General features: G+C 44.7%; 1 protein-coding gene and 1 pseudogene across 1 annotated transcript in view; one reads left to right on the forward strand and one right to left on the reverse strand.

Moving 5' to 3' along the window:
* LOC136645227 (VPS10 domain-containing receptor SorCS3-like) overlaps positions 1 to 25,075 on the reverse strand; it is a 554,262-nt gene that overhangs the window by 437,247 nt on the left and 91,940 nt on the right. The gene's annotated exons all lie outside the window — the stretch shown is intronic.
* LOC136646498 (5S ribosomal RNA) lies at positions 19,161 to 19,280 on the forward strand (annotated as a pseudogene).

The following is a 25,075-nucleotide window of genomic DNA, read 5'->3' on the forward strand; positions in this document are numbered from 1 at the left end:
AATGGTTGCCTTTCAGACAAGCCATATGCAGAGTTTGGAGCACTTAAGCTCTGTAGAGGACTGGACTGAACTCTTTTTCCTTCTCTTGCTTTCTTCCTTTTCCAGCACACACACAATCAGAACACAGTATTTTTACACACTGTAAACACAGTGTAAACACAGAACACGCCTATTTTTAAAAAGGGAAAGAGGGGGGACCCGGGAAACTATAGGCTGGTCAGCCTATCATCCATACCAGGTAAGATGGTAGAATGCCTCATCAAAGATAGGATCTCAAAACACATAGACGAACAGGCCTTGCTGAGGGAGAGTCAGCATGGCTTCTGTAAGGGTAAGTCTTGCCTCACGAACCTTATAGAATTCTTTGAAAAGGTCAATAGGCATGTGGATTTGGGAGAACCTGTGGACATTATATATCTGGACTTTCAGAAGGCGTTTGACACGGTCCCTCACCAAAGGCTACTGAAAAAAATCCACAGTCAGGGAATTAGAGGACAGGTCCTCTCGTGGATTGAGAACTGGTTGGAGGCCAGGAAGCAGAGAGTGGGTGTCTGGGCAATTTTCACTATGGAGAGAGGTGAAAAGCAGTGTGCCCCAAGGATCTGTCCTGGGAGCAGTGCTTTTCAACCTCTTCATAAATGACCTGGAGACAGGGTTGAGCAGTGAAGTGGCTAAGTTTGCAGACGACACCAAACTTTTCCGAGTGGTGAAGACCAGAAGTGATTGTGAGGAGCTCCAGAAGGATCTCTCCAGACTGGCAGAATGGGCAGCAAAATGGCAGATGCGCTTCAATGTCAGTAAGTGTAAAGTCATGCACATTGGGGCAAAAAATCAAAACTTTAGATATAGGCTGATGGGTTCTGAGCTGTCTGTGACAGATCGATGGTGGTGGTGGTGGACAGGTCGATGAAAGTGTCGACCCAATTTGCGGCGGCAGTGAAGAAGGCCAATTCTATGCTTGGGATCATTAGGAAGGATATTGAGAACAAAACGGCTAGTATTATAATGCCGTTGTACAAATCTATGGTAAGGCCACACCTGGAGTATTGTGTCCAGTTCTGGTCGCTGCATCGCAAAAAAGACATAGTGGAAATGGAAAAGGTGCAAAAGAGAGCGACTAAGATGATTAGGGGGCTGGGGCACCTTCCTTATGAGGAAAGGCTTTGGCGTTTGGGCCTTTTCTCAGCCTAGAAAAGAGACGCCTGAGGGGGGACATGATTGAGACATACAAAATTATGCAGGGGATGGACAGAGTAGATAGGGAGATGCTCTTTACACTCTCACATAATACCAGAACCAGGGGACATCCACTAAAATTGAGTGTTGGGCGGGTTAGGACAGACAAAAGAAAATACTTCTTTACTCGGCGTGTGGTCAGTCTGTGGAACTCCTTGCCACAGGATGTGGTGCTGGCATCTAGCCTAGACACCTTTAAAAGGGGATTGGACAAGTTTCTGGAGGAAAAATCCATTACGGGGTACAAGCCATGATGTGTATGTGCAACCTCCTGATTTTAGAAATGGGTTATGTCAGAATGCCAGATGCAAGGGAGGGCACCAGGATGAGGTCTCTTGTTATCTGGTGTGCTCCCTGGGGCATTTGGTAGGCCGCTGTGAGATACAGGAAGCTGGACTAGATGGGCCTATGGCCTGATCCAGTGGGGCTGTTCTTATGTTCTTATTTTCTTAGTAATCAAGAGCCATTGACCTTGCTAAGGAGCAAATGACAGCATGCAGGGGAAAAGAACTCTCTTTCTCACCTGGTCACACCATTGTCTTCATGAAAGGACAGGAAGAAGGCATTAAAAATGCCTTTCCCTATAAAAAAAAATCCCGTTTATGACAGTCTCTGAAAAGGAAACCGAAAGAGAGACAGAAAGGGACTCAAGGGGTGAAGAAAAGAAGTGTTGCAAGAATTTTTTTCATGGCTGATAGAATAGACAGCTCAAAGGTCAGATAATGCAATGTGTTTAAAAAAAATACTTAAAATCTGAAAGTCAAAGTCGCTGCTGTCTAGCTGGTGCATTATTGCTAGCAATAAAGTCTGCAGGCAACGCACAATGTGTGCAACACTTTCAGCCAGGCAATCTTTAGTTGCCAAGATGAAAAATGGCTGGTTAGACAGCAAGGCTTGCTTTAAGAAAGGGTAGCTCATTCATCTGACTGTTCTGTTTCTGGAATCGCCCTGACATAAGGGCAAGGAGAATTGCGGATTCTGTGACTTCTCTGGGTAGTATGTCCGAGGAAGAGGTCAAAGCTCAGTGATGATATGGACCAAGGTCTGAATTGGTATAAGGCTGTTTCACATCTTCAAGTCCATCTACTTTCTTTGATGACAGAATTACAGGGAGGGAGATTCAGCTGTAATCACATGTTGCAATGACTATCACAGTTACTGTTCTTAGAAGGTTACAGAGGGCATGATTTGGCTAGAACTGGGGTTATCAGAAATGGGACTTGTGGACGGAGGGCCCCAACTTCCCTTCCCTGCATAGCACTGCTCTGCCTGGTGGCAAAGGGCTGAATTGAGCACTTCTTGCCTGGTGGTCAGTTACACACCTAGTAAGACAGCAGCAAGTTTGGAAGCCTGATAAGTCAGGTCTCACCTTGATATGTGCACATATGACAACATTGCCATATTCAACAGAATTATCTTTCTCCCACTACACTCTCTTTCTGCAGAGGGAACGAGGGGAAAGCTGCATGTATTGCCATTTTGTCCACAGTATCTTTCACAAATTATGTGTATGTATGGAGAAAGAAGGGTAGAAATCTGTTTGTCCCATGAGAAGTAAGCCTAAGATACACCATGCACCAATATTAGAAGGGAAGCGCCTCCATTTCTACATACATACATTTAGCGCCTACATTTCCAAAGAAGTTTGGAGGTACTTCCCTTCTAAAAAGGGACACCGTAGAGTGACTATGAACACAACTGGTGACCTGCCATATTAGACTTGACCAAAGATTCAGCATGCCACAATTCAAACGGACTGCTTTTTCCTAATTCCCTTGAAGAGAGCCAGGGTGGTGTAGTGGTTTGGGAGGTGGACCTAGACCTGGAAGATCCAGGTTCAAATCCCCCCTTAGCCACAAAGCTTCCTGGGTGACCTTGGGCCAGTCACTTCCTCTCAGCTTCACCTACCTCACAGGGTTGTTGTGAGGACAAAAGGAGGGGAGCAGCTGTGTACACCACCCTGAGCTCTGTGGAGAAAGGGCAGTATAAAAATGTGAAAAATAAATAAATAAAGAGAAGACACCAATGTGAGCAATATTTTTAGAGGATGGGGATTATCTGCATAGAAGCATTGCCAGCTAGTTCTCCACTGAAAACAGAGGGACCCTTATTCAGTGAGAAGCTTGGATCTACAGACATCAACTGCTGAACAAACTGGATAAAATGCAGACTGGAAATACAAGATGATCGCCAGATACCATTTTCAAGTCATTAAAGAAATGAAGAAACGTCTTGTTTATTTCCTCAGAAGAAAAGGTCAAAGGCAGCCCCTCAGGCACTGCTGCAGGTACTATTTCCATACGCTTCAAGTTGCCTGAACTCCAACTTTGGACGCTTTCAACCTTTTGTAGCAGAGAAGATAAGCCATGAATATTTCACAAGGCTTGTTCACTTGCAAGAAGCTTGGAAATGATTAAAGTGCAAATATAACGACATTGTTGTTGGAGATGGGAGGAAGATGAAAAACTGTGTATAGAGAGGCATGGTTATTTTTCTTACCACTTCTGAAATGGAATCACATCGCTGATCTCTTATCTTAAAGGGAATGTTCGAAGGAGAATGTGATTTCAGCTGCAAAGAAGGGCAAAACCTGCTTGCCAAGGAGCTCACCAAAGAAAGACACCACTCAGAGCATTACAGCTTTTTCCCAATTCTTGACAGTGCAGCAACTTGAAAACCAAACTTGGCTATTTTCAAAATGCAACACATCAGAGCTCGAAGACAAACACTAGAGAACTTGACATGTCATACTCAAGAGATGATCTCACAGTCCTGTGACAGCCATGTAGACCCGATTCATTAAAAAAACACCAAGAGCAGTAGTTTTTCACATGACAGTGGTTACAGGATGAACACATGAATACACTTTGTGGTTCCTAGCTTAGTGCTGCTCAGCTGCATCAGAAATAAAACCACTGTATCTGAAACACCCATACATTCAAATATATGCGTATCCAGAGACTTCCAATGTCCTCTCCTCTGACTTTTTTTAGCCCTGCACCCAGGTTTTAGCTTGGAGTACATGCCACATTTGGGTGGGTAGCAATATCTTTCATAACCTGCTGCTATCACAGACAATGCTGTAGCTCCACAATATTACTTTTAAAAACCTATGAAGTACTATATCTTGTCATTGATCACTCATTGTTTCTAGTTAGCAGCTGGGTGGTGGAAGCATTTAATCTGCTTAATATAGCAAGATTACAGAGTCTTTATCACACCTGAATATAACAGAGAGGTAAAAACCACAGCCGATTATGTTGGAGGACCAATTCCCTGCACGTTCCCCAATTCCCAATTCCGTTGTTAGCTGTGTGGATTACCAAAGGCAGCGCTGGCTTTATATGTATGATATGAGACATTGTGCAAAGATTTGAGGATGTGCTGCTGCCATGAACTGTAAATATCAACACTAGTCAAATTTGCAAGATAATTTATAATCGGGAGATCCTAGATCGCAGAGTATGGTCTGAAGGCATAATACTGTACAGCCACCTTGCCATACTCAATAGAATGTACTTCTGTGTAGAAGTGTGTAGGACTATACTGTTTCTACGTCTACTGCATCGTACACAGTATTATTACTGTGAAATTGCACAGGTTCTATGCATTGAATTTTGCCTCAGGAAATCAATGAGAAACAATTTTTATCACATCCTCTAATAGCCAGTGAAGGGAATGCTAGAACTCCCAGCATTCCATCTGCCAACCACTAGAGCAGGGGTCTCCAGACCCTAGCCCGGGGGCCAGATGCGGCCCACGGAGAGCCTCTATCCAGCCCACAACCAGTCTCTGATCCCCTGAGAGCCTCTTGCCCAGTTGACCAAACACAACCAGAGCTGTGCTTGTGGGGTGGGGGAATGGGGGTCCATTGAAGTGTGTGTGCTTTATTTCTTGGGCTGTGTCGGTGCTTGGAGAAATCCTGGACATTTGAGCCCATTCACTCATTCATTTCAGTCATTCATCTAAGTTCCATCTCTAATGTATTCATTTAAATTTTAGATTTCATCTTTTTTCCAGCCCTCAACACTGTATCAGATATTTGATGCAGCCCTTCGGCCGAAAAGTTTGGAGACCCCTGCACTAGAGGAAGCAACAGCAGCAGAGGTTGAACTTGTCAGAAGAAGATATACCTTGCTTGGGTTCTTTGCTTGCTCTCTGGGCCATAAAGAATCAAAGCAGATAGGCACACGGGTCCACTCAGCAAGAAGAGGTGTGTATTTGAGGGGATAAATGCATGCTGGCAAGGGTAGGAGGTAGAATAATTTAGGGTGGGATTTGAGAGGCAGTTCAACACAGACCAGTCCAGCTTGCAATCATAGCACAGAATGTTCATTTCTGACCAAGCTAACAGTTGTCATAATCAGCAGATGTACAATATTTAGGCAATCCTATATGGACTAATAAGGGAGTAAATCCTATTGAACCAAGCATAACTTACTTCCAAGTAAATACAGCATGTTACAGGCTTGTGCTGTTAGGCCAAAATCCTATACACCCATGGTTCCCAAACATTTAGCACCCGGACTCACTTTTTAAACTGAGAATCTGTCAGGACTCACTGGAGTGATGTCATGACCAGAAGTGACATCATCAAGCTGGAAGCGTTTTAGCAACCTGAGGCTGTAATCCTACCCACATTTATCCAGGAGTAAATCCCATTTACTTTTGTTGGCATCCTTCAGTCTCGGAAGACTATGGTGTCATGCCCTGAACGGTGGTTCTGGAACAGAGTGTCCTCTCCAGTGCGCGAAGCCTGGGTAAAGTAGGTATGGAGGATAGGCTGTTACCCATGCAGCAAATCCCCCCTCTCCACGTCGCTGAAATGGTCCAATGGAAAGGCAGAGACCAATACGGTTGGTTCCAGCGGCATCGCAGGAGTTGCCAAAATGTGACTGTGTTCAGCCATCAACTGCCTCAGGGACTCCGGCTCCGGATTTTGCCTCGAGGTTGACTCCTGAAGCCTTTCCCATAACTGGATGTAGCCACAAGGCAGTGGAGGTTTGGGATCAGAGTTTTCCTTCTCTCAGATGAGCTGCCTTCCCAGGCTGACGAGTCCCATCTACCCGGTGGCTGTTTAGTCGCCTCTTACGACACGTACAGCCAAACTAAGGGCCTATTCTTATCCCCAGCCCCCAGGGGAAATCCTATTTACTATTATTGTTAAAAGCATATACATAGTAGCCTGTTAGAAGTACAGATCTGTAACATTTCCCCAAATGCAATCACATGCCATGGTAGCGTAAAGTCCAATATAATAAAAATAAAGTATTGAAATGAATGGAGACTTACCTTTAATTGGCTTGTGACCCACAGTTTGAGAAACACTATAGTATACACACCTGCCCGCATTTAAACCCATTGAACACGTGGGACACTGCTGAGAAAACATCTCCAGAATTGCACTGTTTGTCATTTCTTATACTTTTCTAAACAACCAAGATGCTAAATTAACCTTAGAGAGCAAAATCAAATATCATTTGTGAGGCAGTCAGAACTTTACTGTTAAAGTTTTTTTTTTAAATAATTTAATTCATCCCTTACAGCAGTGGTTCTCACACATTAAGCACTGGGACCCACTTTTTAGAATGAGAATCTGTCAGGACCCACCAAAAGTGATGCCATGACCAGAAGTGACATCATAAAGTAAGAAAATTTTTAACAATCCTAGGTTGTAATCCTACCCACACTTACCCAGGAGTAAGTCCCATACACTATCATTGTTAAAAGAATATACATAGTAGCTTGTTAAAGTACAGGTCTGTAACATTTCCCCAAATGCAGTCACATCATGGTAGCATTGTCTAATATATTAAAAATAAAACATTGAAATGAATGGGGACCCACCTGAAATTGGCTCGTGACCCACCTAGTGGCAGAAACACTGCCCCCTCCACCTAGACCAGGGGTCGGCAACCTTAAACACTCAAAGAGCCATTTGGACCTGTTTTCTGGAGGAAATAAACCTCAGGAGCCACAAAACTCTTTTGACATCTAGTTGGCAACCTTCAGTCTCGAAAGACTATGGTATCGCGCTCTGAAAGGTGGTTCTGGAACAGCGTCTAGTGTGGCTGAAAAGGCCGATTCGGGAGTGACAATCCCTTCCACACTGGGAGCAAGTGCAGTCTGTCCCTGGTCTGTCTCCCTGGCTATGGGCCTTCCTTCTTTGCCTCTTTGCTTCAGTCTGTTGGCCAAGTGTCTCTTCAAACTGGGAAAGGCCATGTTGCACAGCCTGCCTCCAAGCGGGCCGCTCAGAGGCCAGGGTTTCCCACTTGTTGAGGTCCACTCCTAAGGCCTTCAGATCCCTCTTGCAGATGTCCTTGTATCGCAGCTGTGGTCTACCTGTAGGGCGCTTTCCTTGCACGAGTTCTCCATAGAGGAGATCCTTTGGGATCCGGCCATCATCCATTCTCACGACATGACCGAGCCAACGCAGGCGTCTCTGTTTCAGTAGTGCATACATGCTAGGGATTCCAGCACGTTCCAGGACTGTGTTGTTTGAAACTTTGCCCTGCCAGGTGATGCCGAGAATACGTCGGAGGCAGCGCATGTGGAAAGCATTCAGTTTCCTCTCCTGTTGTGAGTGAAGAGTCCATGACTCGCTGCAGTACAGAAGTGTACTCAGGACGCAAGCTCTGTAGACCTGGATCTTGGTATGTTCCGTCAGCTTCTTGTTGGACCAGACTCTCTTTGTGAGTCTGGAAAACGTGGTAGCTGCTTTACCGATGCGTTTGTTTAGCTCGGTATCGAGAGAAAGAGTGTTGGAGATAGTTGAGCCAAGGTACACAAAGTCATGGACAACCTCCAGTTCATGTGCAGAGATTGTAATGCAGGGAGGTAAGTCCACATCCTGAACCATGACCTGTGTTTTCTTCAGGCTGATTGTCAGTCCAAAATCTTGGCAGGCCTTGCTAAAACGATCCATGAGCTGCTGGAGATCTTTGGCAGAGTGGGTAGTGATAGCTGCATCGTCGGCAAAGAGGAAGTCACAAAGACATTTCAGCTGGACTTTGGATTTTGCTCTCAGTCTGGAGAGGTTGAAGAGCTTTCCATCTGATCTGGTCCGGAGATAGATGCCTTCTGTTGTAGTTCCAAAGGCCTGCTTCAGCAGGACAGCGAAGAAGATCCCAAACAAGGTTGGTGCAAGAACACAGCCCTGCTTCACGCCGCTTCAGATGTCAAAGGGGTGTAATGTGGAGCCATCAAAGACAACAGTGCCCTTCATGTCCTTGTGGAAGGATCTGATGATGCTGAGGAGCCTGGGTGGACATCCAATCTTGGGGAGAATCTTGAAGAGGCCATCCCTGCTGACCAGGTCGAAGGCCTTCGTGAGATCTATGAAGGCTATAAAGAGTGGCTGTCGTTGTTCCCTGCATTTCTCCTGCAGTTGTCTAAGGGAGAATACCATATCAGTGGTGGACCTGTTGGCTCGGAATCCACACTGTGATTCTGGATAAACGCTCTCTGCAAGTACCTGGAGCCTCTTTAGTGCAACTCGGGCAAACAACTTTCCTACAACGCTAAGGAGAGAGATGCCACGGTAGTTGTTGCAGTCACCCCTGTCGCCTTTGTTCTTGAACAGCGTGATGATGTTTGCATCCCTCATGTCTTGAGGTACTCCACCTTCTCTCCAGCAGAGACAAAGGATTTCATGCAGCTCAGTGATGATGATCTCTTTGCAGCACTTTAGGACTTCAGCAGGGATGCTGTCTTTTCCAGGTGCCTTGCCAAAGGCAAGGGAGTCCAGGGCCACGTGAAGTTCTTCTAGGGTTGGTTCACTGTCAAGCTCCTCCAGCACAGGCAGGCACTCAATGTTGTTCAGCGCTTCTTCGATGACTACATTTTCTCTGGAATATAGCTCAGAGTAGTGCGGCACCCAGCGTTCCATCTGCTGCGCCCGATCCTGGATGACCTCGCCTGTTGCAGACTTCAGAGGGGCAATTTTCTTCTGTGTTGGACCTAGGGCCTGCTTGATACCATCATACATCCCCTTGATGTTGCCCATGTCAGCTGCTATCTGTATCTCGGAACAGAGCTGGAGCCAGTAGTCGTTAGCACATCTCCTGGCAGTCTGCTGGACTTTGCTGCGAGCACCTCGGAGGACCTGCAGGTTGCGCTCACTGGGACAGGCCTTGTATGCTGCTTGAGCTCTCCTCTTTTCCTCAATGACTGGTGTCAACTCCTCAGAGTGGGCTTCAAACCAGTCTGCTGTCTTGTTGGTCTTCTTGCCAAATATGGACAAGGCGGTGTTGTAAACGGCATTCTTGAAATGTTCCCATCTGTTGGATGCGTTTGCATCGACCGGGCCTGGAAGAGATTCCTCAAGCGCTCGTGCAAATTCCTCCACTTTTCTCTGATCCCGGGTCTTGCTCGTATCAATGCGAGGTCTTCCTTCCCTTTTCGTGTGATACAGTCGCTTTGTTTGCAGTTTCACTCTGCTGCACACCAGCGAGTGGTCGGTGTCACAGGCAGCACCCTGATAGCTGCGTGTGATCTTGATGCTGGGAAGGCTGGAGCGTCTGGTGAGAATCAGGTCGAGCTGGTGCCAGTGCTTTGATCTTGGGTGTCTCCAAGAGACTCTATGTTGGGGCTTCGTGTTGAAGAACGTGTTGCTGACACAGAGACCGTGATGACAGCAAAACTCTAGCAGGCGTTGGCCATTTTCGTTCATCTTTCCAGTGCCGAACTGACCTAAGCAAGTGGGCCACGAACTGTTTGACATCTAACATTTTGACATCTAAAATGTCATTTTGACACGAACATTGTCACGAACGAAAATGTCATTTTGTCATGAACATTTTGACATCTAAAATGAAGATAATACTGCATATATAGTTTTTTTTTTACCTTTATGCTCTTATAGGTCCCATTTTTATAATGTAGCCCCCTCTTGTAGCTTTTAGTTAGTTTTGTCATACATTCTTGTCCTGTGTTTTCAGACGCCTGGTCCTCTATGGTGTTTTACCTGATTCCAAGGCCATTCTCTGCCTGGAGAATTATGCCCACTTTAAGCAAATTAGCTCCCCTTCTTTCCCCCAACAAATGACCCTGCTTCTGCCCTGCACTCCTGCTGGACCGCACCTCCAGGGTAGCTCCCCTGTTCAATGTGCAGAGGTCCTCTCTCCTGCCAGCAGCCTCCCACCACTACAGCAGCCCCTTGGTCCTCAGCAGGTCTTGGGCACAGTAGCCACACTTCAAACTCCAGTGTCTCCAGCAGTTAGTCACAAAGTCAGTCAGAGTATCCAGGGCAAAGTCCAAAGTCAATAAGCCAAGTCACAGTACAAGATCAGATTCCAAAGTAAGTCAGTCAAATCAGTCAGAGTATCCAAGTCAATATAGCCAGTCAGTCTACCAGTCTCCTCTCCTACCTCCAACCTGCACTCCTTCTACAACCCACAAAACCTTCCTGCCTCAGGTGCTCATTATATCCCTGAGGGCCCTATTGCCTTCAAGTGGCTGCAGCTGTGCAGCACACTCTGCTGGATGCCCAGGCCTTACCCTTAAAGGGGCCACTGCTGACACCACATCTCCTCCTCATCAGATCTTCCAGGATTCCAATACATATGTTGGTTATGACATCTGCTTATCTTACATGGATACTAAAGAACTCCCCCCACCTTCCAGAGGCACCCTGCTGGAAGGAAAAAAGGACACAGACTCCAGAGGTGGGGAAGAGAAGAAGGCCAACTTCTGCCCTGCCTGCCTGCCCTCCCTCACTTAGGCTGCAACCCTCTCCACACTATCCTGGGAGTAAGCCCCATTGGCTACAATGACACTTCTGAGCAGACAAGTTGGTTGGAGCTCTCAGGTTGCAGTCCTCTCCACACTTTCCTGGGAGGAAGCCCCACTGACTACAGCAGGGCTTACTTGTGAGTAGACCTGCACAGGAGGAGGCTGAGGCTACAGGCCTCCACACCTTCCTGGGAGTAGCCCAGGGACTACATTGGGGCTTACTCTCGAACAGACCTGCTCGGGCTCCCACTCACCCGTCCTTGCACTTGGCCTTGAGCAGGCTCCAAGGCTGCCATCCCAGGCACCCTTTCCTGGGAGTAAGCTTCATCCGCTGTAATGGGGCTTACTACTGAGTAGACACACAGGATGTCTCCTCTGCTATGGAGGAAAAGCCTCTCCTTGCACTGAGTGGGGACCTGCTCAAGGAAAGGCGGGCTGCAAGGGCTTGCAAGGGCTGAGAAGGAGGGCAGCTCAGGATTGGCTGGTGGTCAGCCAGTGAAGGGCCCTGAGCCATTCCAACAGAAAAAGCCAGGAGCCTGCTGGATGCTGATTGGCTGATCCTGCTGGAGAGTTGGGGAAGGGAAAAACAGGGACCTTAAGCCTGCAGAGCTTAATTGAAAATTTTGCAGGGCAAAATAATTTTGCAGGGCAAAATTGAAAAGGGAAACCAATGTGGAGCAGGTGGGGGTGAAGGGAGAGGAGGGAAGCAGCCTCCCCTCCCAGCACAGGTGCCTCCTGTTAACCCCTTTGCCATTTTCACCAGGAGGAGCCGCAGCAGACAGCTGAAAGAGCCACATGCGGCTCTAGATCTGCAGGTTGCCGACCCCTGACCTAGACTATTATTTCAGAGATCCAGATAAACAAAGTCTGAGATTACAGCCAGCAGTCCCAGGGAATTTCATGTACTCGACATCTGTCATTTAAATGGCAAGAAATAAACTTTATTGGTGGTAATAAACATGATGCCAACTCTTGTCAGTCAAGTGAACTGTGGGTGTTTTGACATCTGAGGATAAGACAGATTCATTACCTTGCAAATATACAGTACAATATGAAAACATTCTAGTGTTCTATTCATGTGCTGTGCGGCAGGCCTAGTGAAAAACAAGAACAGATGCTTGGGAAGTCTCCACCATGAATTATCTCAAATGGCATATATATATGCCTATATATATATATGCTTCTGACATGTTTTTACTACACTCTCTTTACTGTTCTCTCTTCCAAGCAATCAAGCGGAAACTCTGCTGTTTCAAAATGTAAGTGGCATTTTTACAACTCATTCTTTGTTATGCTGACCCACCCACAAAGCTGACTGAGAGAATCAGGTGGCACTTAGGGTGGCAAATTAGCGGGGGTGCATCTGTCTCCTCCTCATTGCTAAGAGGAAGCAAATATGCAAGAGTAATGAGCTAGAGCAGCAGTTCCCAAACTCTCTGGGACTTTGGGAGCTGCAGTAAGTCTTTGCAGGGGAGGAGGGAGTGCAGCGACATGATCCCCAGGATCACACCACTGCCAGGGGTAACAGGGGCTTCATGGTGCTCACCAGCAGTCACCTGGGTGTTCCGCAGGGCTCCCCAACCCTCGGACAATCTAAAAATAAAGATGGTGACTCCCAAAGTCCCTTCCGTTTTTCGATCATGAAACCAGAAGCGGGTTGCAATCTTTAGGTTTTCTGAGGTTTTGGGAGCCCTGCGGAGGCTTCCACGGGTCTCCCTGCGTCCTGAGGAGGCCTGCTGCTACTGCTGGTGAGTAAAATGAAGCCCCTGATGCCACTGGCAATGGTGCCATTCTGGAGATTGTGTGGCTGCATCTCCTGCTCCCTGCCCCTTTTAAAGTCAACAATGACTTAACATAGTGCCAAGGAATGGTATAAAGTAAAAAAAAAGAATTGGAGAAAATGTTGAGTCCCTCCAATGAATACCCTAATCCCTTCCAGGCCATCAGAGGACTTTGATTAACTTTTCAGGCAATTATGGCACATCAGCAGGAGTATAAATTGTGTACTGACTAAGCAGCCATTTCTTACCCATAAAGCAAAATATACTCCCTTACGAGGAATATAAAGTAAGTGAGCATTATACATAAATGGGTCCTGTTAGGCACTGACCCTGAACATGAGCCCTGTTGGATCCAACTACTGGCCCATCAAGTCCGGCATCCTGTTCCCCATAGTGGCCAACCAGATGCCTCTGGGAAGCTCACAAGCAGGCCCCTGAAACCCAGGTTTTTGGCATGGCTGCACCAGAGGGGAGGGGAAGGGCAGAATTGGGCTCTTAGTATAGGTGAGAGGAATCTTTTCCCACTGCTACTTCAAGAGGTGGAGCTTGAACCTGGTATGAAAAGCAAGTGCATTGCCACTGACCTATAGACCCTCTTCTCTAAAGGCATATGAGTTTCTGCAGCTCTTAGGTTGTATTTCTCCAGCACAAAAGATTAGGTCTTTCAAAACTGGGTAATCACTGAGCAGTCCCAGATGAAGAGAGCCTTACAGAAATTCACAACATCTACAGTGATGTTCAGGTAACAAAACAGTTGCGTTATTTGTTTCAGCAAAAACAGCAAAAAGAATGAGTTTTGAATGGATAGTTTTACCAATACGTTCTGTAGTAGAACAGGGAATGTTATTCTGGTTAAAGCACAATCTATCAGAGTGCCAGAACAACTAAAATAGGCTGTTCATTAATCAATGGGATGCTGAAGAACAGAATGATTCTGTCTCCAACAGTCAACTCATGGTACATCCTTCTTGTGTAAGATCATTCCAAGGTAGCCCAAATTAACCCACCACCTGGAATATCGAGGTAGATCTGCCACCCACTAATCCCCAAATTCTGCCCCCCCACATGCAAGTTCCCCCCTCCTCCAGCCAGCATACACACACATCGCATCAGTATTTGCATCATTGTTGTTCACTCTACCACTTTATCCTCTTCAGATTCTGGTGAAGTGCTGGGGCAGGAGAATCCTGTTCCTTCCTACCTGACCATTTTATAATACATGGAAGGAAAGGCAGCAGTCCTTTCCCAAGTACTCAGGAAAATGATCGCCACAGCAGGAGAGCGGGAAGAAGAGGTCAGTCCCCTTCCTCTATGTATTCATTCAGGGTGGAGCAGGTGGTGGGTGGACCAGGAGAGGTGACAGATTCAGGCAGTTTGTGGCACAACCCGCCAGTTGCCACTTCCCCAACCTGCCACTTGAAGGCCGAGGTTTCGCTGGGCTGCCTCTGAGCTCATCACTCATGATATCCCTTACTAATGATATCCCTTTATATCTCTTAATAATCCCTTGCTAGTTTAGGAATGCTGATTATAAAGGATCTTGGAGGAGATGCAACAACAATGTCCCTTTCAGCCCCAACAATGTCACCATTCTATAAATCATTTGACACGACATCTCACAGAATTATGAACTCTGTTATCATTCAAATTTGATTCAGGCTGTTGAGAATTGATAATACCCTGGAAGAAGTTCTCTGTAACCAAACTGACTCCTCTTGACTGACCTAAATGAATGTTAGATGAGTAAACAAGATATGGCCAGGTGTTGAATCTAATTAGAACCAGCTCATCGATAGAACAGCAGATAGGCGCGTGTACAAGTAGCTAATTACTGTGGAGACTTTAATGAACTTTCAAAAGACCAAAGCCTTTGTCCCCATTAATTAGGAAATGAGTGTGCTATTTGCTCACATTATTCTGTTAGCAGAAGTGCTGAGAAAGCTATTTTTTATATCCTGATATGTGGTTACTGCATCAAAATGGTGAAAGAGAGAAAAATCATTACTGGTTTAGAATTTGGATCTGTAGTTAGCAGAACTTGGGATCTGTAGTAGCACTGTAGTTAGCAGATTTGTTTCAGTAAATGAATGGGTATCAATTGCAGTAAAGTAGATTTAGGGTAAATCATTTGGACAAATTGCCTACAGGTCAAATTCTATGAGCTATTGATAGGTTTAATTTACTTTTTCATTCTTTAGAAGTTTTTATGTCCAAGCCTGCATACCAGGCACATTGTCATAGCCTTGACCTTTAATACTATAATAGTGGGTTTCAACTGTGATTTTTTTTCCCCTAGGAAATACACTTTGCACATATTCAGAGAAAATATATTCTGTATTATTCTCATATTATTGTTAAAGAATATTAAACTAGTGGTTTGCATGAAAAACAAATTGCAAAGGTTTACCTAGCAAAGTGAATGAGAACATGGTCACCTGCCCCAAAGGTGCTTGAAATCTAAAAAGAAACACAATGGAAACACCAGCAACAGTCGCTGGGAGGTGACACTACACTGTGATAAGTAGGTATTCCTCTTCAGTAACCTCTCTGCCCAGTTAGCATGAGAATTTGATGGTTATATTCTATTGTAACAGATTCTGCAAACAGCCCTGGATATCCTTGGATCCAGTTATGGGTCAAGCAGATGCCAAGAATTGTGTGGCCTGGGAATCTGTAATTTCAACCAGTAGCATAGCCGGGGCAGTGCCACCTGGGGTGATGACGCTGTGATGTCATACAATGTCATGATGTCATGTGATGCCACATCACCACCTCCAGGTTTGGAGGAGGATGGTTACAGCTTTGTGGTGTGGCTGTCCCCACCTGTTTCTTCTGCAACAGCTTGTTGGCTGTCTATTGGCTTCTGCCAAACCATGGCAGAACTCCAAGCACAGTGTTGTGCTCGAAGGTCTGCTGTAACTCAGCAGAAACCGAAAGATAGCTGGCAAACTGCTGCTAACTTCTGCTGAGCTGCAGTAGTTCTCCAAGCACAGCATTGTGCTTGGTCCCTTTTGGCCAAGAAGGGGGTGCCGGAAGAAAATGCATGAAGAAGTAAAGACAAGCAGCCACGTGACTTCTTCTATAAATACTAAGCAGGGTGGCCACCATCTTGGCTGACTTCATGGTCCCTGACAAGATGCTCCAGGGTGGTATCTAGAACAGCCCACCCCGGCTAGCTCTGCCATTGATTTCAACTAACAGGTAATATTACAAGGACCTCCCCCATTCAACTTGCCTGCAGCCATATTAGTAAAAGCCAGTCTACATAACCAGTTGGATCTTATTATACCCTGTCCAGGTAAACTGCAAGATCTTCTATGTTGCACATTTTCAAGACGAGCCAGGAGAAATCTTTCCAGGCTACGTTACTTGCTTAGCATAACAGGTTACATCACAAACCAGGATTGCAGCTAATGCACTTGTATTCTTTCAAGATAATGAGCAAAATTTGAATGCAGCTGTTGGGCTGATTCCATTCCTTATGCCAGCGTTATTCAAACTGTGTGGAGTGGCTATTTAGGGAGGCGCCAGGAACTGAAAGGGGAGGTGTGGGATGTCCTCTTGCAGTGATATAGTCACACCCCTGAGCAGAATACAAGCCCATCTTCTGCCCATCTCTGTGTCTCCGTCAGATCTCCCTCTCCGTCAGCTGCGAGAGTGGCTGCTGCCGCCCCGCCCTCTTCTCCCTCCACTCCCAGGCTGCCGCCTTCTGCTGCATGTTGTTTGCAAAGCCCTTCCACTCCAGCCCCCATCTGGCAAGTACCAAGCATGCTCACTTTGCAGTACTTGTCCTTGCTGACCCTCAGAAAGAAACTCTCCTTGATCCTTGTCTCTTTGGTTCCTAGTTCCCAGCCTGGGATCGATTCTCATCAAAGTGAAAACTCTCTTTTCAACCCCCTCCCTCTTCCACTTCCCCCTTTCAATCTCTAAACCTTCCCACTTTTCTCCCCCCCCCCCTTAAAGTTGTTTCCATGCAGTTGGCAAAGGGGGAGGGGAGAGACAAGCACACACTTTACTTGGCCAGGAGCAGAAAAAGGGTACTGTTTTTAAAGTGATTTATTAATCTTGTTGTTTGACTGAAGAGGAAAGGCTGTATTCTTAAAGTGATGAATCTTTCTATTTGAAGGGAATACTTATCAGCCATTGATGAAGTGATTGCCAGCCCAATCCTATCCACACTTTCCTGGGAGTAAGCCCCATTGACTGTAATGGGACTCACTTCTGAGTAGACATGCATAGGCTTGAGTTGTGCATCTCTTAGTATAGGAGACAAATCTGCTTCCTAACCAAACCCTTATCAGCTCTGATATATTTTCATGGTCTATTTTTGTTTTCCCCTCCAACTGCTGAAAAAATTTAATTTAATTAAGAAAGGGTTCAATCCTATCCAAGGAGAATGGGAGAAATGACTAGTTGGATTGGGGTCCACAGGGGTGTGTGTGTGTGTGTGCAATGTTGGTCAGACTGGGTGTTCACAAAGTTCATTTGATAAAACAATTCTATTGGTATGCTTACAAAGTTAAAAAAATGAGTCTTCCTGAACCAGACAAAATCTACCTACTCCAGCATCCTGTCTCCAACAGTGATCAGCAGCTGATCATTTATAAAGCATGTATATTGCTGTGTATTAACAATATATTTTTAAGATCTACATTTAATTAATGATATGATTAATATAATTAATATTAATATAGTTAATATTTCTGGTCACTTCCTGTTTAATGATGTCACTTCCAGCCCTCAGGAACATGACGGGGAGTCATGGCCAACAGCCACGTGGGTCAAGGGAGCCACTGGTCGGAAAAGTTTGAGTACCACTGCCTTATGCGATAGGATTTGTTCAGATCTTTCAAACTGAAACAAAAATTCCATCTCCTATGTTCTCATCACTTAGTTGAAATGCTTATGGAAGTACCATGGTAAGTATATAGACATTTGTGCCTCCTGGAGTTCAAGGTCAGTGTCAGAAAACAATGTTTGGCAAGCTTTCTATCTGCTTTTTGGAGTCTATAGGGCACAGTGTTGTCAAACATCCATGTTTTTCTCTGGAATTGCAAAGCAAGGTTGAGACACTAAGATTCTACCCAAATGTCATAGTACCAGGATACATCTGGAGTTGGGCCTTTCAATGATTAAACTGCCTGCTTTACCAAAAAGGTGGCCAACTTGAAAGTGAATAGCCAGTGCCAGCATCAGGTTGCTGGCCCTGCTCTGGGACCCCTATGATGTGCCCCACCTGCCCTTGATAGCACAAAGAGAGCTATCATTTCCACCAAGGGTCATCCCTGCCAATTGGGATCTCTGATGAACCTGGACACTCAGTTAGTGGCTGAGTTAGCTGCCCCTTGAAGCCACCCCTGATGCCCCTTTACTGTCACTTCAGTCATCAATGACTTCCATAAAGAAGTTGGGCGTCTATCCAGTTCATCCAATACCATGTCACAAATGGATTCACATTATTATGTAAGGGTGCATGATGTCTCCCTGATTCTTGAAAACAAACCACACAGGCCAAGACAACCAACCAAACACTGCACAGCACACAATGCAGCAAGATGTCAATGAATGTCAAAATGTCACTGAAGGACCACACCATGCCAACCACTAAGATAAATATTTTGAAAAAGGCAATGAACATCAGCAAAAATGCAACTGAAGTTTGGGGGGGGGGGGATAAAATACAAGGGCAGAAGGAGCTCAGTTTCATTTCACAGTATTTTGTATTCAAATTTCTTTCCCTTCCAAAAGTGAAGCCTGGACACAGACATTTTTCCAGAGTCACAGCTGCACCACAGAGGGTATTATCACATCCTTTTTTCATACCATGGCACCCTCAGTCAAGATGACCCCAGGCTTCATCCCAAAATGTTTTGTGCTGGGAAGCAATTCACACAGTTATTTCCAAGAATGAAACTTGGCTCGCATAACATGGCAAACTATAAAACCATGGTTGTTCTTTTTCAATAACACAGTGATGGCAAATGAATGCACATGGCAAGGATGTGGGATTTAACTGGCAGGCTCTGCCCATGACCTATGAGTGTTCAGCTGCATGGAGGCTATTTACATGCACGTGAAAGCATGTAGGTCCTCATCAAATGATCAGAAACCTTAGAAAAGCAGAGTTTCTAACTGTGTGGACAATATCCATAGCACATATAGTTGTAAGTGCATAAATGCATATAGATATTCAACTATATTTACGTCTCTCCAGGGTCAGCCTAAGTCCTCTTGACACCTGAGTTGGCAAGCCAAATGCTACCCCCACCCCCTTATCTGATGCTTTTCCAGCCCCTGATCCTCCTATTCTCTAATATTTTAGCTCAGTATCCCACCCCCACATTTCCTCCCATTCTCTTCCTCTCTGTTCTCCCTTTCATTACCAATCCAGGGAATAGGAGGGGAGCAAGTGGTGACAGCAACTGTTACCCTGCACATGCCCAATCTCATCTGATCTTGGAAGCTAAGCAGGGTCAGGCCTGGTTAGTACTTGGATGGGAGACCGCCTGGGAATACCGGGTGCTGTAGGCTTATACCATAGTCTTTCGAGACTGAAGGTTGCCAACCACATGGTGGCAAGTAGGCAGACAACCTCACAGTCTGCTGCCTCGAGGTGCCTGCTCATGGATGGGCCAGCTCAGGGTCTCTCCCCTCTTTGGGTGTGTTCACACACCATAATTGTGTCATCTGAGAATAGCTAAGAGTTTCTCACAGAATTCTGAATTCCACCCACCATGGGGAGGTGTAGGACAGGTACAGAGCACACATCAGTTTGCTGCCTCCCCAAGTCTGCCACTCTAAACAAGAGCATCATCCGGCCTTGTGGGTGATCCACCCTTTTGTTCCTCCAGACATCATTTCATTGATAATGCACTTTTTCTTATTATGCTGTTAAGTTTTTATTTCTTCTTTTTCAATATTCAGATTATATTTTAATTGCATGTTTTCTTCTTAGCTAACATTTTATCTTATTTTAGGGAATAGAACATTTCTTTAATAAAGTCCATGTTAAAAGAAATTATTTCAGATAATACAATGAAAACTCCTAGCAGAGATAAAATGAGAAGCCAATCCTCCTAAGCATAAGAATACATTAATATCTCATAGGAGGAAAGAGAAATCACCACCCTCAAAAAGAGAGCATGGATTAGAAACAAGATTTCAGCTCACTCTATATATTTTTCTCAGTTGCTCAAAGTGCCAGCGTGATCTTAAGAACAAGATACATGACATAATTGATATCTAGAGTCATCTGACACTTTCACATCAGGAACTTTGGGAAAAAGCAACAACTTAATATGCTGCTTCCTATATTTAATGGAGGACTCCCATGTTTCAGTCTCAAACACAGGCAATGAAAACTCTAAAAGCACAAAGCAACACTCATGAAACCTACGAGAATAAGAAACAAAATTTAATTTGGCCAAATATGATAAAGCTCAAACTGAAAGGCAAAAAAAAAAAATGTTATTTTCAGATCTCTATGGGGGCATTATAAAAAGCAAAACAAAATTAAAAACAATAAATAAATTATTGATAAAGTCCATATATACCAATAAAAAGAAATTTAAAACATCCAGTTACATTAGCTGGAGTACAATTACATGATTAGCTCCATAATAACCACTCCTACTGAACCAGCTAGCAGCTTTTATGCTAGAGCTGTTTATAAGAACTGTAGCCATTTTTTGTTGTGTTGGTCAGAGGAAAGCACAATAAGAACATAACACAAGAACATATGAGCTTCCTGTATCTCACAGTGGCCCACCAGATGCCTCAGGGAGCCTGCAAGACAACAAGAGACCTGCGTCTTGATGCCACTCCCTTGCATCTGGCATTCTGAGGTAAACTACTTCGAAAACCAGGAGGTTGCACACACCCATCATGGCTTGTAACCCCTAATAGAATTTTCTTCCATAAACCTGTCCATTCCTCTTTTAAAGGCATCTAGGCCAGATCCCATCACCACATCCTGTGGCAAGGAGTTCCACAGATTAATTACACATTGGATAAAAAAAAATTTTTTTGTCTGTTCTAACTCTTGTCTTCAGAGAAGTTCGCCCTCCTCTGAGTCAAAGCACAGCCCATCTAGCTTAGTTTATTGACACCGACAGCATCTCTCCAGGATTTCAGAGATTAATTTTTCTCTGTCGCACCTGCAGGTGCTGGGGATTGAACCTGGAACCTTCTGCATGCAAAGCACATACGACGCCACCTGAGCTACATCTTCTCCCTTGCTTTGGGCCAAGCCGCACCTCCATCCTTTGTGGCACCCATCAGTTTCCCACCCTCACTTTGCTTCCTCCTTGTCTCCCTGCAACTTTCAAAATTGAGTACATATTGTTGTAATGCAACTCGCTACCCCACCTCCCTTGAAAGACCCTAGAGAGGAAGAAAGGAAGAGCAAGAAAAACAAAGCAGCAGAGCACAATGTTTGCTTGCTCACCCAACACTTTTTTTTACTGGACTCTTGAAAGTGGATCTCTCAATGCTACAGGTTGGGAGCTGCAGCAGATCCTACAGCTCTTGGCAAATTGATCCAAAAGATTTTTTCCCCTCTAAAAACTGAAATTCTCAAGTAGGTACTTTTTCAGGAGCTATATTCATACGGCTTCTGCTAATGACAAGAGCTTCAGTGCACAATGAGTTGGCACAAATTAATGATCTGCTTTAAGCCTGGTGACTGCTTGCTCAACTTCATTACAAGAATATCTGGCCACTGTACAGCATCTCTTAATTAAAGAGGTATTTGGAATTGGCACAATATGCAAACTTATAAAAGCAGGGAATTAAATTAAGACTCTGTCCTGAGTAGTTGAGGATTTCGAGGCAACAAGGATAGAGCTGGTAGGCTAGTTAATTTGATCTTCCATTTCACATGAACAAAACATCAGGTACCAAATCCTGTATAAATAATGCAGGCTCCTCTCTGTTTTTGAACAGCTATGAAGATTTTAAGTCTGGCAAATCATGCCAAAAGCCAGGATTGTCCCATCCAGATGTACCCGGTTGCTAGCCCAAGGACATAGAATTAGAACTCCACCTGCATTGCTAGAGGACACTTTAATAGGGACACCCCAGTGAGCTAACTACACATTACTCACAGATGTGTAACAGACATTTGTTTTTATGTTATAAGAAAAACAGCTTTGAGGAAGGGGTTTTGGGGCATATAAATAATAAGAAAGAGGGAATATTTAATCCTATTCCTTCTCCATGCCAAATCGTTTCCGCTCTTCAGGCAGTTTTCTCTGTGGAGTTCTATATAGTTTGCTTTTCCTAGGGACCAGCAACTTTGGAAATCCTTTTTAATTGCCCTCCCCTACCTCTGCTTCATTGTACAGTCACCACTGCAGCTGCTAGGAAACCATAAAAACCTCCTATACAGCTGGTAAAATGAACAGCACTACATAGAGAGGTGAGAAGGCAAGAGAAAAGAGAAGAAGGATGCAAGAGTGTGAGGCCAGATAGATAAAAGAAAAAGAAGAGAGCTGAGATTAGGGAGAGACCAGTAGCAAGCTGAGCATGGTGTTACCCCTGAAGGTGACTTTCAGAGCCAATTTTCTGCAGCTGCATGTCTTCTGAGCAGGCAAATGGTTAAAACGGACCAGCTTACTATACTAACTGTCTGATCTTCTGAATAATAGAGCCAGAAGCAACATATCCTCCTAACATTTGCCTAACAGAGTTAACTGCTCTCATGGCTCCCTTGAACTGGAACAGTAGGACATCTTGACTGACCAGCAGAGCTGGGTGACAATCATTATCTCCTTTTCAATAGTTGTGATGATATTAGAGCCTTCACAGACTGTAGCTACCATCCCATGAGTGACCAAATACAGGCCACTGCAATTTCAGCCAGAGCCTGGGTGGTTAGAAGTTTGACCCACCCTGCCTTTTGCATTTAGGTAAAAAACTTCACTGCAGTCCACCTAAGTCTTCCCTAGGGTCCACATAGGGTCAATAAGTGCCTCTCTCAGGTATTTTTCCCTACTCTTTAAAGGGAGCACTCCTGTCCTTGAGAATTGCTGCACCTTCCTCATCACTCCCACTAACCAAACACCTTTGCAACCTGCATGGGTTCCACCAAGTCCTTCTATCTCCAGATGGCAATCCCTAATCCTTTCTGGGAACTTGATTTTACAGGCCTTAAGATCTCAAATATCCTTGGATCAACATCCTTCTCTGCCCAGCAGACCAGGACAGGTATACTTTGTCCATTCTCTGTCATCCATGCCCATATGATCAACTCCTGTAACACAAGCCTTGAAACCACTTTGATCTTGTCACTCTCCCTTTTAGCTTGGCAAGTAGCCTCTCTTTCATTTGCCCTTGCTACATTAATGCCTTGGCAATTTTTTCCCTGATTTCCCTGGCAAGCCATCTATTATTTGTTTCCCTGCCCCAAGGCCAATTGAATTGGCTTGAGCAGTTAAATTTGTCATCATAGCTATCCATGCTCTGTACTAATCACATAACTATATAACTGCTATTGGTTTTCATATGCTATCTTCCCCAACATTTTACCGGTTGTATTGACTCCTCCAATAAACTATTATGGAGCATATTTGAGCATGAAGCCTTTCACTATACTCCTTCCCTTTCTGGTACTGGTTGGTGCACCATAACCAATGGACAAGGATCTGAATATACACCTGTTGTCTGTGTGTGAGCACATGCATCTCCAGAGCACTTATGGTAACAATGGTTTAAACAGAAGGATATGGTCAAAGTCCACCCATGACCTATATAATCAAGACCAGCCCTGTACTTACAAGACTCTTTGTACTCCCAAAACATACATAGAAGTCCGATCAGAATTCCATCACATTTTAAGCTTGATTAAAATTGAGGCTCATATCTGCAAGGCCGAACCTTCCACTGTCTCTTCAGTTTGCTTAGAAAGAGGACCACGTAGCCTGGAATAATGACCTTTGTTACATATATGTCAAGCCCAAGCAAGGAAAATACAGGTGGAGCCTGTTTATCTGTGGATTTTACATCTGCATATCTGGTCCAACACGGGTCCCTCTCGAACCTTCTGAACCCTCCAAAGGCAACTGGAGCTGTGCTCCAGTTGCCTTCAGAGGGCTTTCTGAAGTGCGCATCCATCCACTGCCTCTGTGGGCTTCACAATGGCTGTTTTAATCAGAAAAAAATGCTACTTCTGGTTTCCTACGGGAAGCCAGAAGTGACTTTTTATGCCATATAAAGCATTCTGAGGCCTGTGGAAGCCCTCCAGGGTGGTTCACACACTGCCTCTTTGGGTTTCAGAAAGCCCTCCAAAAGGGAACTGGAGCTGTGCTTAAGGGGCTAAAGATCATGAATTTGATTATCTGCGAACAGATGCCCTGTGCATACTGAGGCCCCACCTATAGTAATGAAGCAGGCCTAGAATCCATAAGCTTACAGCTGTGTGAAGTTCAAGAAAATCAACAGACCAATGGATTGTCAATCAATTCTGTTGAGTTACTGAAGCTAAGTAAGAAGGTGCTGACACATAGGGTGCCTGGATCAGAGACTACCAGGGAATCATTTGTAAACGGCTGGGAATAATTAGATAAACAAATAGCATAGACATGCAGAGAATTAATCCAGATAGTACCAAATACTCATCAATTTCCATATTCACTTCAGAATTAGCATGCTTGAATTGTCAAGATAATAACAAGAGGGGGCGGAAAAAAACCTCCTTGAAAAACATTCATGTAATTTTGGTGCTCTTCAGCTCACTTGTGGTCTCCTAGTTACTACGTCGAACAACAGTGGCGTCACTAGGGTTTGCGTCGCCTGGATCGGGAAGCCAGCACGTCACCCCCATGCAGTGGGCGGGGCAACACTCTAGGTGGTGGGTGTGGTGATCTACCATTGCCCCGCCCCCACTGGTTTTTTTGGTTGTACCTTTTGATAGAATAAAGATATTTAAACGCAGTTTCATTACATGCTTCATGAAATTACACATTGATTGATATATCACATGATGGTATTATTTTTACAAACTGATTTTAGTGATTTTGGTCACTAGTGGTGTCACTTCCCCCCAGGGTGTCAACTTATTAACACCTTATTGGAACAGTTCTCAAACTTTTAGCACTGGGACATACTTTTTAGAATGACAATCTGTCCAGGACCCACCATAAAGCAAATTTAAAAAAATAATTAAAGTAAAACAAATAATTAAATAAGAGGAAGCCAGCTCTGTTCTACAAAGTGAATTTTCTCTGTAGCCTGCCTGCAATAACACCCCCCCCAAAAAAAAAAGAATCAGTAAGATTTTCACCCCTAACCAATACCCAGTTCAATTTAAGTTCTTATATTTCAAGTAT

The sequence above is a fragment of the Tiliqua scincoides genome, chromosome 3 (assembly GCF_035046505.1).
Source record: "Tiliqua scincoides isolate rTilSci1 chromosome 3, rTilSci1.hap2, whole genome shotgun sequence".
NCBI classification, from domain to species: Eukaryota; Metazoa; Chordata; class Lepidosauria; order Squamata; family Scincidae; genus Tiliqua; species Tiliqua scincoides.